Consider the following 14,091-nt stretch of genomic DNA (forward strand, 5'->3'; position numbering starts at 1 on the left):
GTGCTTGCCCAAGGACACACAGCAATGAGGTGGTAGAATGGGGCTTTTGTCTGAGGAAGTCAGACTTCTATGGTCAAACATGCTCTTTACATTGTTGGAAGGACTGTGTTTAAATAAAGAAAGGGTAGCCCTGGCTGGTGTGGCTCAGTAGATTGAGTGCTGGCCTGCAAACCAAAAGGTCACTGGTTTGATTCCCAGTCAGGGCACAGGCCTGGGTTGTGAGCTGGGTCCCTGGGGCATGTGAGAGGCAACCGATCGATGTGTATCTCACACATTGATGTTTCTTTCCCTTTCTTTCTTCCTTCTTTCCTCTTTCTCTAAAAATAAATAAAATCTGCCCTGGCTGGTGTAGCTCAGTGGATTGAGCACAGGCCTGTGAACCAGAGGATCGTGGTTGGTTCCCAGTCAGGGCACATGCCTGGGTTGCAGGCCGGTTCCCTGCAGGCCAACTCCCAGCAGGGGATGCATGAAAGGCAACCATACATTGATGTTTCTCTTCCTCTCTCCTTCCCCTCTAAAGATAAGTAAATAAATAAAATCTAAAAAAATAAAAATAAAAATAAATTTAATGTCTTAAAAAATAAAAAAATCTTTTAAAAAGGAAGGAAGAGAGGAAGGAAAAATTGGAGAGGTGGGGCAGATTGGCTTTCTCAAGATTTGAGGCTTAAAGCAATAGTTTTCAACTTCTTACATCTGATGATGGGCGAGAAGCTGCAGTGAAGTGGATGCACTAGAAGGTTCGTAGCAGCACTGTGTGTCACAGACAGACACTGGAAGTCACCCAGTGTTCACCGGCACTAGAATGAACACACACAGTAGAACTCTCTGACACAGTGAGAAAGAAGAGGGACAGCCGCACGGAACAGCATGGACAAGCCACACAAGCCCTGTGCTGCATGGCAGCCGGGTGCCGAAGAGCCTGTGCTGTGTGACTCCATTTCTATGAAGGGCACAAAAGGCAAAGTGAATGCAAGGGGTTGGAAGTCAGAGCAGTGGGTTCCTCAGGCACCAGCAGGGCTTCGGGGGGCTGGCAACATTGGGCTTTTTCATTTGGGTGTCCGCCACATAGGTGTGTCCCTATTTTCCAAGTCCACTGATTTTAATCCGTGTGCTTCTGTGTGTGTGTGTGTGTGTGTGTGTGTGCGATCCTCCAGTGAAATTCACTGCACAAGGGAAAAGGCAGCAGTGATGACCCCCCCGCCCCCCCCCCCGCCCTGGGCCCTGAGGACNGGCCCCCCCCACCCCCCCCCCCCCCCCCCCCCCCCCGACGCCCGCACCGGGGCCCAATTCAGTGCACCTGGAGGCTCTGATTTCCTGGGAGAGGTGGGAGGTGGTGTGAGGGTGGGCACTGGGTTCTGGCAGGACACAGCTCTGGGGATGTGGGAGCCGGGCCAGCGTCAGTTCTGGTTTCCTCCTGGCCCCCTCCACTCCTTTGGGTTTGCGGGCAGCTTGCTGAGCTAGAAGGTGGCTAGTTGGGTTTTGCCGAGCCCTTTTCTCGCTGCTATGAGGCCTGCGGGTAAGGCAGGTGGTGTGTCTAGCCTTTCGCTTGTTGTGGGAAGTCACACTGGCCTGGAGCAACTGCAGAACATGGGTGGAATACAGATCCACACAGATCCGCACAGCCCTCCAGCAGCACTCTACCTGCCAGACAGCGCATTTCAAGGACCGAGCGCCAGCCTGAGAAGCAGGCAGCACTCGGGGGAGAGCAGCCCCTCCTTCCCCACGCACTGACACGCTGCTGAAAGTGCCTTATGTAAGATCACAGATAATGGAGTTAGCTCCTGGTGTAAAAGCGCTCAGGAAATCGTGGACAGTTAATCAGTTGGGCGTTGCAGTGGCCGCTGTGGGATCAATACGAAGTTGGTGGTGGGTTTAGCTGGCTAACGATCGTCCACACCCAGCCCTGCCTGACTCCCCACCCTGCCCCCTCCCATCCCTAATTTATGTGCTGGTGCATTTTCACCTTTGGGTCTGGCCCATCCAAGCAGTTAGGTTCCTGGCAGGGTTTGTGAAGTTTCCTCTTGCTCAGCCCCCACCCCCTCCTCATTCCCTCATCTTTTGCTTCACAGAGATACAGCATCTTTGGGTTAAATGGGTCTGCACCCCATTCAAGAGTCCTCTCAGTGAGTGGCCGGGGTAAGTGGCCATTTGGCCTGTGCTTGGACGCTGACAGGGACCAGGGCAGCCCGTCTCATTGTTGGACTATGATTTGAGCAGCGAGGAAAAGTGATGGGATATAAGCAAGGCTCAGAAGATGCCAGCTAAGCCAAAACGCTGAGCCGTAATTGACAAGATAAAATTTCAAAGGGATCAGATTTTATGAAGTCACGGGAGCTGAGGCTCAGAAAGGAACGTCCCTGTGGACATCAATCTGACAGGACTCATTAAAATAAAAAATGCGGCCCTGGCTGGTGTGGCTCAGTGGATTGAGCACCAGCCTGGAAACAAAGGTTGCAGGTTCGATTCCCAGTCAGGACACATGCCTGGGTTGTGGGCCGGGTCCCCAGTAGGGGGCATGGGAGAGGTGGTCACACATTCATGTTTTTCCCCCTCTCTTCCTCCTTTCCCCTCTGTCTAAAAATGAATACATAAAATCTTTTTAAAAAGTTAAAAAAGGCATCTGTCCTATGACATAGGGACCCTACTTCTCAGGCAGGGTCTGCCCGTAAGAAGCCCTGGACAGTCTCTGGCAGTTTGCAGTGGTGGAGCGCCACACAGTTGGAGTGTCCGCGTAAACTCACATTTTCCTACCTGGGCATACTATGCAACTTGAAAAAGAATTCGTTTGCCCTTTATGTAATAATGTAGATGAATTGTTGTAGACCGCTCTGCCGCTCTGGTTCTAGGAATTGTATCTCGGCCCCTTGTGGCTAAGAGCGAGGGACAACCTTTGGAATGCGAGCTGCAGGAGACAAAGCTTGTCTCTGGTAGCAAAAGCTGTTTCAGTTTCCTCTCCCTGCCCCCAAAGCTTGGTTGGATGTCAATGACAGGTAAGACCCCTCACAGAGGAGGGGCAACCTAGGCCAGACACAATCACTTGGGAGGCCTTCATGGAAGGACTTGAGGCTGCAACAAAGAGGAATGGACTCTCGCCGCCCCTGGCTTTGACAAAGCCTGAGTCCCCATGTTCTCTGGGAGAAGCGCTTCCTGGCTCTAATCCCCTTAAGCCTGAATACCTATTGTGGAGGGATGCAGCTCCTTGCCTTGCTAGAGCATGGCCTGGGGAAAAATCTGGCATCACAAAGACTTCTGATAAACCTGTGAAATCTGCTCTACTAAGAGTGCTTTCATTCATGTGTTAAGGGTTCCAACAAGAAACCCTAAAACTCTTCCTGACAGACTCTGACTCAGACTAAGCCCTCAGATTTCTTTGAAATGTTATCTACTGTTTGATCCTTGCTGCCCTGTATTCCTGTGTATTACAACCCAATAAAAGGTCCTGGAGGGCCCTGGCTGGTGTAGCTCAGTGGGTTGAGCACAAGCCTGTGAACCAGAGGATCGCGGTTCGATTCCCAGTCAGGGCACATGCCTTAGTTACAGGCCACTCCCCTGTAGGCCAGCCCCCAGCAGGGAACGCACAAAAGGCAACCATACATTGATGTTTCTCTCCCTCTCTCCTTCCCCTCTAAGATAAATAAATAAATAAAATCTTAAAAAAAAGAGCCGAAGCCCTGGAGGAAGGGGCTTGAGGCCTTCTTTTTCTCAGAGAAACTGGCCACACACGGCCTTTTTCCTCTGGGAAAATGGCCACCTCTCCTCCCCAAGCAGATTACATCATGTCTCAGTCATGTTTACTCTCATCTGTAGTGGACAGGGTGACTTGCGAGGAAAGTTGCCCCCACAATGAATCTCTAAGATTGTAAGATGAAGAAAGCGAGTTTCAAAGTGATAAATACATGATGTACATATTTTATATGAATACAGGTATGTATAACATACACCTACATATAAAAGCATATAGGAAGGTCTAGGAAAATGCATTCTACACGTACAATAGCTGTTGTCTCTAGGGAAGGGGGAGGGACTAGGCCTGTGTGTGTGTGTGTGTATGTGTGTGTGTGTGTAGGGGTGATCAAAGGGAAATTTAGCCTTCTCTGTGCTGTTTTATTCTTTAAAAATAATTTTATGGATGTGTAATTTATGTACCTCAAATCATTTTAAGTGTACAGTCTGTTTTAAATTCTTAAGGGGAAAAGTACTTATACAATTAAAAATTAATGTCTAACTCTGGCTGGCTGGTGTGGCTCAGTGGGTTGGGCATCGTCCCGTAAACAGAAAGGTCTCTGGTTCAATTCCCCATCAGAGCACATGTCGGGGTTGTGGGTTTGGGGCCTGGTCCGGGCAGGTACGGGAGGCAACTGATTGATGTTTCCCTCCCTCTCTTTCTCCCTTCTCCTTTCTCTAAAATCAACAAGCATGTCTTCAGATGAAGACCTGAAAAAAGGAATGTCTAGTATAACCCTCTTCCTGATAGGGAGATACCTCCCTCTGAGTCGCGGATGGGCTGTGACCGCAGACTCACTGTGTGTAGCGTGTTTTCCACTAGGGACAGCTCCCACGGGCAGAGGTTCTTCCTTCTTTTGAGCTGTTTTCTGCTTCTATTGCTCTGCCTCTGAGTCTGTTCTGTCCCTTTGGAGCCATCTCAAGTCTTCCCTTTCCCACGGGGTAGGGTTTTTTACAGGTGCCAGCCTCCTCTGGGGAGAAGGGCTCCCCTTTTTGAGGGGTGCCTTCCTAGGGCGATGTGGATCATGCCTTCCAGACTCTGGGCTGGGCCGGGCACCCGGCTCGTCAAGCATCCTTAACCTTTGGCGGAATTGGACTCTCTGCCCCAGTGTTGCTTGTCTGTGACATAACACTTCTTAAAAATAATGGTGGTTTTCTGCCCTGGCTGGTGTGCCTCGGTAGACTGAGCACTGGCCTGCGAATCAAAGGGTCTCCAGTTCAGGTCTCAGTCAAGGCACATGCCTGGGTTGTAGGCCAGGTCCCCAGTAGAGGGTGTATGAGAGGAAACCACACATTGATGTTTCTCTCCTTCTCTTTCTCCTTCCCTTCCCCTCTCTAAAAATAAATAAAATCTTTAAAAATAATGGTCATTTAAAAAAATTATAAAAGTAATTTATGTTCATTGTGGAAACATTAGAAAATACACACAAAAAAGAAGAAAATTAAAATCTGTGATTCCCAACTTCTAGAGGTAACCACTGTTTAATATTTAAAAATTGAGGTCATTCTGTATAAGTGATTTTATAACCTGCATTTTATTTAACATGTTTACTTATCCATAAGAATAATTGGTTGACTTACGTAACAGATTTTTCTCAATTCAGTGTTTGTTTTTCTATTCTTATGTTTTAAACATAGAGAAGTTTCTAATCTATGTACGGTATTGTGAACTGAATGTTTATGTTCTCTGAAAAATCAAATGTTTGGGCAGGGGGCATTCAGAGGTAATGTTAGGAAAGGCCACGGGGCGGCCCCTCACCGTGGGGTCACTGCCCTGAGTAAGGAGGGACACCAGAGAGCCGGCTCCCTCACTCTCTCCTCTGCGTGCAGCAAGCAAAGGCCGGGCCGGCACACTGCAGAAAGGCCACTGTGTGCAAGCCGGAGGAGTCCACACACAGAACGTGATCCACTGGCGCCTTGATCTTGAACTTCCAGCTTGCAGAACTGTGAGAAGTGCGTCTCTGTTGTCTGAGTCACCCCGTTCTACAGCGTTTGTACGGCCGCCTGAGCATCATGAGAGTCCGCTAGTCCTTTCATCTCACGGTTTCTTCCTTTGCTTTTGGCTTGAAGAGAGCTTGCCCACCCCAAGGTCAGATAAATATGCACCTATATTTCCTTCTGGTTCTTTATTTGGTTTCAGCTTTTTCATTCAGTGCTCTCTTTTATGTTCAGTTCCGATTCAGCTGAAATTTATTTTGGTTTATGGTGTGAGATAAGACCATATCTGATTTTATTTCTTTCCAATTTGTCGACCAGTTCTTTCCGTTTAGTTTCTTTTCCCATAAGCTGGATTTTATTTTATCTTTTAAGAGATTTTATTATATTTCTTTTTAGAGAGAGGGGAAGGGAGGGACAAAGAGAGGGAGAGAAACATCAGTGTGTGGTTGCTTCTTGCACACCCCCTACTGGGGATCTGGCTCGCTACCCAGGCACGTGCCCGACTGGGAATCGAGCTGGCGTCCTTCTGGTTTGCAGGTGGGTTCTCAGTCCACTGAGCCACACCAGCTAGGGCAGATTTCATAGATTTCTTTTTTCTTTTTAAATATGTTTTATTAATTATGCTACTACAGTTGTCCCATTTCCCCCCTTTATTCCCCTCCACCCTGCATACTGCTTCCTACCTGCATTTCTCCCCTTTATCTCATGTCCGTGGGTCATACATACAAGTTTTTTGGCTTCTCCATTTCCTATACTATCCTTAACCTATCCTTGTCTATTTTCTACCTTCCATTTATGCTACTTATTCCCTGTACCTTTTCCTCCTCCCACTCCCCCACTGATGACCCTCTGTGTGATCTCCATTTCTGTGGTCTGTTCCTGTTCTAGTTGTTTGCTTTTGTTTTTTAGGTTCGATTGTTGATAGTTGTCAGTTTATTGTCATTTTACTGTTCATAGTTTTGATCTACTTTTTCTTAGATAAGTCCCTTTAACATTTCATATAATAAGGGCTTGGCGATGATGAACCTGGAACTTGACCTTATCTGAGAAGCACTTTATCTGTCCTTCCATTCTAAATGAAAGTTTTGCTGGATAGAGCAGTCTTGGCTGTAGGTCTTTGCCTTTCATGACTTGGAAAACTTCTTGCCCCTTCTTGCCTGTAAGGTCTCTTTTGAGAAATCCGCTGACAGTCTGATGGGCACTCCTTTGTGGGTGACTGTCCCCTTATCTCTTGCTGCCTCTAGGATTCTCTCCTTCATTTTCATCTTGGCTAATGTAATTATGATGTGCCTTGGTGTGTTCCTCCTTGGGTTCACCTTCTTTGGGCCTCTCTGAGCTTCCTGGATTTCCTAGAAGTGTATTTTCTTTGCCATATTGGGGAAGTTCTCCTTTATTATTTGTTCAAATAACTTTTCTACCTGTTGCTGTTCCTCTTCCCCTTCTGGTACCCCTATAATTCAGATGTTGGAACATTTAAAGATGTCCTGGAGGTTCCTAAGCCTCTCCTCATCTTTTTGAATTCTTGTTTCTTCATTCTTTTTTGGTTGGTTGTTTCTTTCTTCCTTCTGGTCCACTCCATTATTTGAGTCCCAGTTTCCTTCCCATCACTGTTTGTTCCCTGTGCATTTTCCTTCATTTCACTTAGCATAGCTTTCATTTTTCCATCTAACTTGGGACCAACCAATTCTGTGAGCATCCTGATCACCAGTATTTTGAACTGTGCATCTGATAGGTTGGCTATTTCTTTGTAGCTTAGTTGTATTTGTTCTGGAGCTTTGATCTGTTCTTCTGTTTGGGCCATTTATTTTTGTCTTGTTGCACTTGTTATGTAGTGAGGGGCGGAGCCTTAGGTGTTCACCAGGGCAGGGCAACCCAATGGCTGAGTTGTGAGGCTGTATTTGGGGGCAGGGGTGGAGAGGGAACAATGGCACTTGCTTTGCTCTCTGTCGGATTTCAGTCCCTTCTGCTGCTTCCCACAAGCAAACTGGGCCCTTCTGGTGCTGGTTCCTGGGTGGGTGAGCTTGTTTATGTTCTAGGACCCTGTGGGTCTCTCCAATGAACTCTCTTGTGAGGCTGGGAGTCTCTCCTGGCACCTGAACCCCCACAGGTGTTTTCGATTGGTGTTTTGAGGCTTCATTTCCCCACACTGGGGCCCTGGGTTGTGAGGTCTGTCTCGCTCCTCAGTTTCACCTGGTTTATCTGCACGCAAATGTGGGACCACCTGGTCCGCCAGCAGCCTTTGCACGCCGTGCCCTGCTTCACAATCACCGCCTCGCTGGGTCTGCATGTCGCCACCCTGCACCTGGGGTCCACCCGCTGCCATCTTGCGTGCCTGGGGTTTGTCAGCTGCTGCCTTGCACACTTGGTGCCACCACTTTTTTTGCCACAACCCCTCTCCGCTCGGCTACCCGACTCACTCTGCTCCTCCTACCGGTCTGGATGAATGTGTCTATTTTAACTCCTTGGTTGTCGGACTTCCATACAGTTCAGCTTTCTGTCAGTTCTGGTTGTTATTTTGTTTCTAAATTGTTGTTGTCCTTATTTTGGTTGTGCGAGGAGGCACAGTGTGTCTGTCTACACCTCCATCTTGGCCGGAAGTCATAGATTTCTTCATGGCAGTTGTGAACATTTCTTGTTAGGTTTGTTCCTCGGTGCTTTATGCTTTTGTTGCTAGGGAATAAGATTTTTTTTCATTTTATTTTTAACTGAATATTGTTGGAAGATAAGCACGTTATTGGCTTTTTAAAGATTATTACGAACTACATGTACCATAGAGCATATGAAACATGTATGTAGCATTTAAAGAAGAAGAATAAAGCAGTCGTATGCTCAGCTAACTGAAGAAATAGAGCCCCAGCAGCCCTTTGGAAATTGCTTTTACTTCTTAGGTGGAGCTTCCTCTCCCTTCGGGTTGTTCCCCTCTCCCAGGGAAACTGTAACCTGAATTTTGTTATAACCATTAACCTGTTGTTCTGCATTGCGCTACCATATACATTTATATCCTCAAACAACACATCGTACGCTTTTGAACTTTTATGAGTAGAATCACCTGTATGCCAGAGTTTTACTGGATGCATTTGTGTTTGTTGCTGGGATTCACCCTGTCCCTGCGTGTGGCTGTAGTCCCCTTTTCACTGCTGTGTGTGACGGCGCCCAGTGCATCTGTCCCTTTTACTTGTTGATTTACAAGTAAGTCAACATTGGGGTCATTTCTACTCTTTGCTGTTACCAGCCTCCTCTCTATGTGTAAGTTCCTCCAGGATGGATGTTTGGGAGCAGAACGATAAGGTTCTAGGCTGTTTTTGCCTCTTGTTCTCCAGACCCCGAGGCCTAGTGTGTTCCCTCCTGCCCGGGTCAGAGTGTTGCTGCCCTCCGTCCTCGCCAGTATTCAGCGTCATCCGCAGTCTTCGTTTGTGCGGAGCTGGGGAGTCGGAACTGGTATTTCGTTGTGGTTAAAATCGGCATTGCAGTGATTAACTGCTAAGGTTGAACATGGCTCCCCCCACCACCAATTGCAGTTGACATTCAGTATTGTTTTATATTAGTTCCTGGTGTACAGCACAGTGATTAGACAGTTACATAATCTACAGAGTGACCACCCCGACAGTCTAGGACCCACCTGGCACCGTGCACAGTCATTACAATATTACTGACTGTATTCCCTGTGCCGGACTTTACATCCCCGTGACTGTCCTGTGACCACCGATCTGTACTTTGCAGTCCCTTCACCTTGTAGGGTGGCCATGTCTGTGACAGTTTGTGTTTTCTCGTGTGCACACCTGTACTTTTCTTCACCCGTTTTTTCCTATCAGATTATTACTGCTTCGTAAGAGATCTTCCCACAGTCACATTCTGGCACTAACCCTTTGTGTGTTGTGTGTTGAGAATACTTCCCTCAGTTTGCGGGTCGCCTGTTCACTGTCTTAATAGCATCTTTGGGTGAACGAAAGAGCCAAAGCTTAAGACAGCGAGCTTATCATTAACCAAAGTCCAATGTTTTTTTATGTTTCTTTTGTGGTAAAATGTACAGAGTGAAATGCACAAATCTTCTGTTTTCCATTCAGGGAGCTCAGATAAGTAAACGGGTGAACCTGGGCAACCGCCCCCCCTCAGGATAGAGAACAGGACCCTCGCTCCAGGCAGTTCCCACGCCTGCTCCCCGGCGGTCTCTGCCCCACTCCTTGCGAATTAACCACTCTTCTGACTTTCCTGCCGAATGTGTTTTCCCTGTGCTACAGCTTCATGTGATACAGTGGTACAGTGTGTGCTCTTTCGTAAAAGGCTTCTTTTCCTCCCACTTGACATAACGTTTGAAATTCTTCCCTGTTGTGTGTGTATCGGTAGCTGTGTCCCTTTAATTGCTGAGTGGCATTCCACTGTGTGACTGTGTAGAAATTGTGCGTCCACCCATGTGTTCATTGAACCCCGAGCTGCTTTTAGTTTTGGGCTGTTCCAAGTGGAGTGGCCATAAGGCTTTTTGTTGACATAGGTTTTCATTTCTCCTATCTATATTATTTCTCTTACATGTTTTACTTCTCTTAGGAGTGGAATTGCTGGATCATAGCTTAGGCGTAAATTTTAGTGAAGCATGAAATTCATTTAGAAAAGTGCTCAGATCCTGGGCCCTGGCTGGTATAGCTCAGTGGATTGAGCGCGGGCGTGCAAACCAGATGATCACGGTTCGATTCCCAGTCAGGGCACATACCTGGGTTGCAGTCCAGTTCCCAGCAGGGGACCCACGAAAAGCAGCCATACATTGATATTTCTCTCCTTCGTTTCCCCTCTAAAGATAAATAAATAAAATCTTTAAAAAAAAAAGAAAAGTGCTCAGATCCTAAGGGTACTGCTTGGGTCATTTTTACAAAGTGGGCCAGCTGTGTAGCCATCACCCAGGTCACCGGACGGGGCCTCACCCCGAGCTGGGCTGCTCAGTGGGGCTGTCCGTTCTGGGATCTGGAACTGGAGCCGGGCGAAGCGGGAAGGGAAGGCCATGGGAGCTGCTGTCCCCACAGTGGCAGCTGATGGGACCTAGAGACACTTGTAGCTGCCAGGGTTTCTGCTTTCTCCTGTATCAGGGTCTTCGCCCTTCTCGTCCATTCTGAGCTACCATCTATCCTTCCAGTGACTTCCTTACTGCTCCTGTCAGCCAGACATGGTTTCTGTTGCTTGCAACCAAAGAATCCTGATGGATACAGTGTTTCCAACCACTGGCAGCACAAGTGGAGCAGCGTGTGCTCCTCGTGGTGCTGAAACTCAGGGCAGACGCTGTCTTTCACCAATTCACTGAGTATTTACACAACCCCATTAGCACACTTGGATTCCTGGGCTGGCAAGGTGAACCCTCAGCCAGGTAGCCCCTTTGCATTAAACTTTAAAAGTTTGTGGCAAAGCTACTTCAGACATTTAGGCTTGGGGAGGGTTTCCCCCGACTAACTTAAAGTTTAGTTCCCAGTTTGGGAACAGTTTTGCGTCAGTGCCCAGTGGAAAGCGAATGGAGTACACAGGCTGAATTTAGAAGGTGAACTATAGGAGTGTATATTATTTTCTGGACTTCACTTTTGGAAACAGGGTTCATTTTTCTTGCTCCTTGCTGTGGAGCACAGGGGGTTGGATGGGGGTGTTCAGTGCGGTTATTGGAAAACGATCGCTAGACCCGAAGTGCTTTCATGCCGTCCATCCGTCAGGGACCATCTGCCTAAGAAGTCTCGACCCTGAACTTGTTCTGCTCTAAGGAGGGCCTCATTGAAAAGCAAAAAAAGAAATGAATTCTCTCCTTGTTTTTTTGTTGTTGTTTGTTTTTAAATTTTAATGCTCACCTGAGGACATTTTTTATTACTTTTAGAGAGAGAGGAAGGGAGAGAAAGGAACATTGATGTGAGAGAGAAACCTCTGTCGGTCGCCTCCCCCGTGCTCCCCGGCTGGGACGAAGCCCACAACCCTCAGTTACAGGGTGATGCTCCAACCAACAGCCTCACCAGCCAGGGCTCCTAGTTTCTTTTTTAATGTCATTGAACCACACAGATTAGTGAAAGGAAATGACCTATTTCCACTGGTCTCTGAGTTGTCACAGTGCTGGTCCTCATTAATGTCAAGGTCTGGGAAAGTGTTTGATGAAGGGGAAGCTGCCATGAGTGAAGTTCACCAGGAAAAGGTCAGAGATGAATGTGAAATTCTTTCTAACCCCGAATGGTCAAAATCAGTCTAGGCTGTGTCTCAGAGCAGCCACCAGGTTGTCTGTGTTTTCCCCATTGTCATTCCTTGGCTTTTCTGCAGAGCTGGTTCCTGACCTTGACCTTCTCTACCCACCGGCTCTAATCCTGCTGCCGGTTTTCCTCATTTGCAGAGCCGCAGCTTGGGGTCTGATGACCCTAGCCTAGACGTGGAGACCTTTCACCCACTCTCTGGGCTTCCTACACTTGACCAGAGTGCAACACAAACAGGACGTGGTTCACTCCCCTGAAGTCTCCCCATCTCAGGGGTACCCCGGAGCAGGTGCCTATCCTCTTTGGGTATCTTGCTTGGCCAGAGATGCAGGTTGCTGTGGACATGCTGGGTCTGCCAGAGTCATGTGTGTGGGTTGAGCAGCACACACAGGCCCCATGTGGCTGAGGGCTTCCGTGTACACGGCTGGCAATGGAGATTTCCTAATGAATGAATGCAGCGCCTCTTGTAGCTTACCTGTTTCATAGGATGGTTTTCGAACAGGTGAAGAGGAGCTCCTCCCTGAAGGGGGCAGGTGCCTCTTCTCAATTCACACAAAAGTAATGTGTTGCCTGGGATGGCCTCAGACTCCCCAAAGACCAGCCTTCCGGTCTGGGTGTCATGTGGCGGTGAGCTGGGTCACCCTGGGCAGAGCGATTGAGATCATTTGCTCAGCATAGCGGGAAACTTGGAAAGGAGAAGTCCCAATATGGAGTCTAAATTGATTTTAAAGAATTGAAACTTTGCATCCAGGCCACTCTCTGAGGCCGGGGCAGAGAGCACAGGTCTGGGCGGCAGCCAGGACTCAGCTGAAGGCTGACCTTGCCTCGTGTGGGCCTCATGTTCAGAGCGGTAGGGGTTGAAAGTTTACACCTCAGGGGTCATTGCCTTAGAGGACATTCACCGTGTGTTACTCTCAGTGGTGGGCTGTGCCGACTGATGCAGAATGTGGAGTCTGAGGGTGTTAGTGTTGGAATCGGGGTCATGCATGGGGGATGGACAGCACATTGAGGCAGACCTGGAGGGCTGGGCAGCAAGCGAATGTGCTGGGAGCGCAGGTTCCATGGGTGGAGGAAGGTAAGATGCCTCTCCAGAGCTTGGCAGGTGGGGATCCAGGCAGGCTGTCTGTAGGGGGCTCACCAGGAGGCAATAGTTCCTGACAAACAGACTAGGCCAGCGGCCTCCCCCCAGCCCGGCAGTGTGTCCCCGTGGGAGCTCTTTCCCAGTGTGGGGGACGAGACCCCACCAGGGAAGAGGGCTGGCTGCAGCTGGCCCAGAACCAGAGACTCGGTGCTCAGGGTCTGCAAGGTTTGGGTGCGTCCCGCACAGAGTAGCGGGTGATTGCTTAGTGGTTCAGGGCCCGAGAGCTCCGGGGTCAGATGCACAGATTTGCACCCTGGCTCCACCCTGTCCTCACTTGGTGGCCTTGAGAGGTTGCTTTCCCCCTGTGGGCTTCAGTTTCCTTATCTGTGAAATGGAAGTAATGATAGATTGTTTCTTTGTCATGAAATTCAATGGGAAGTCTTGGACAAAGCGTTTAGAACAGTGCCTGCCACATGCATGGCGGTTATTGTTATTGCTAGTGCTGCTGTTTTCCTAGTTCAGCCTGACCCCTGTCCTTTTGGCTTGGATCCCCCTGTGCACGGGATCGAGTTCAAGTTCGAGTTCGGACGGGATGGCTGCTGCTTTGATTTTATATTGACTGCCGTGTCCCTCGTGGTTGCTGTGTTTCTGCGGCTGCTGGAGAGCCGAGAGTCAGACATGCTGCTCAGTTTAATCATCAGATTTCTGGTGGCATCTCCTCTTTCTGCTTTCTGCCTGGCCTCTGTTCTCTTTGATTCTTAAGTTGTTTATTTTTTATTGCATTTAGCACCTAAGCTGCCTCAAGCTCTCTTTGAAACAGACAGTTACAAATTTTGAATGAATAAATGTAATTGTAGGTCACACAGTGAGTCACAGTTGCATTGCAAGGAGGTATGCTCTGCCTGCCTGTGTCCCTGTCCCCTCCGCGCTACCTGAGTTTGGGGGATCTGTGGAGGCAGTAAGAAGGTGAGCCCCTGGGACAGGTTAGGGTGCCTCCCCCCACCGCTCCCAGCCTCACAGCAGAGAAAAAACCACAGATCTTACTGCCTGTGAATGTGTGCTTTTAGGCCTAGTGATGGAATTGGCGAGAGGGTGGGTGGAGGAAGACAAACTCTTATCAGGTACCTACTGTGCACCTGGTACCGT

The 14,091-nt window shown here is 48.5% G+C and overlaps 1 protein-coding gene across 1 annotated transcript in view; it reads left to right on the forward strand.

Moving 5' to 3' along the window:
• The window catches only part of RPH3AL (rabphilin 3A like (without C2 domains)), a 143,576-nt gene that overhangs the window by 4,306 nt on the left and 125,179 nt on the right, over window positions 1-14,091 (forward strand).

This window comes from Sturnira hondurensis, unplaced genomic scaffold (assembly GCF_014824575.4).
Source record: "Sturnira hondurensis isolate 20B ecotype Veracruz unplaced genomic scaffold, ASM1482457v3 Scaffold0018728, whole genome shotgun sequence".
NCBI lineage: Eukaryota > Metazoa > Chordata > Mammalia > Chiroptera > Phyllostomidae > Sturnira > Sturnira hondurensis.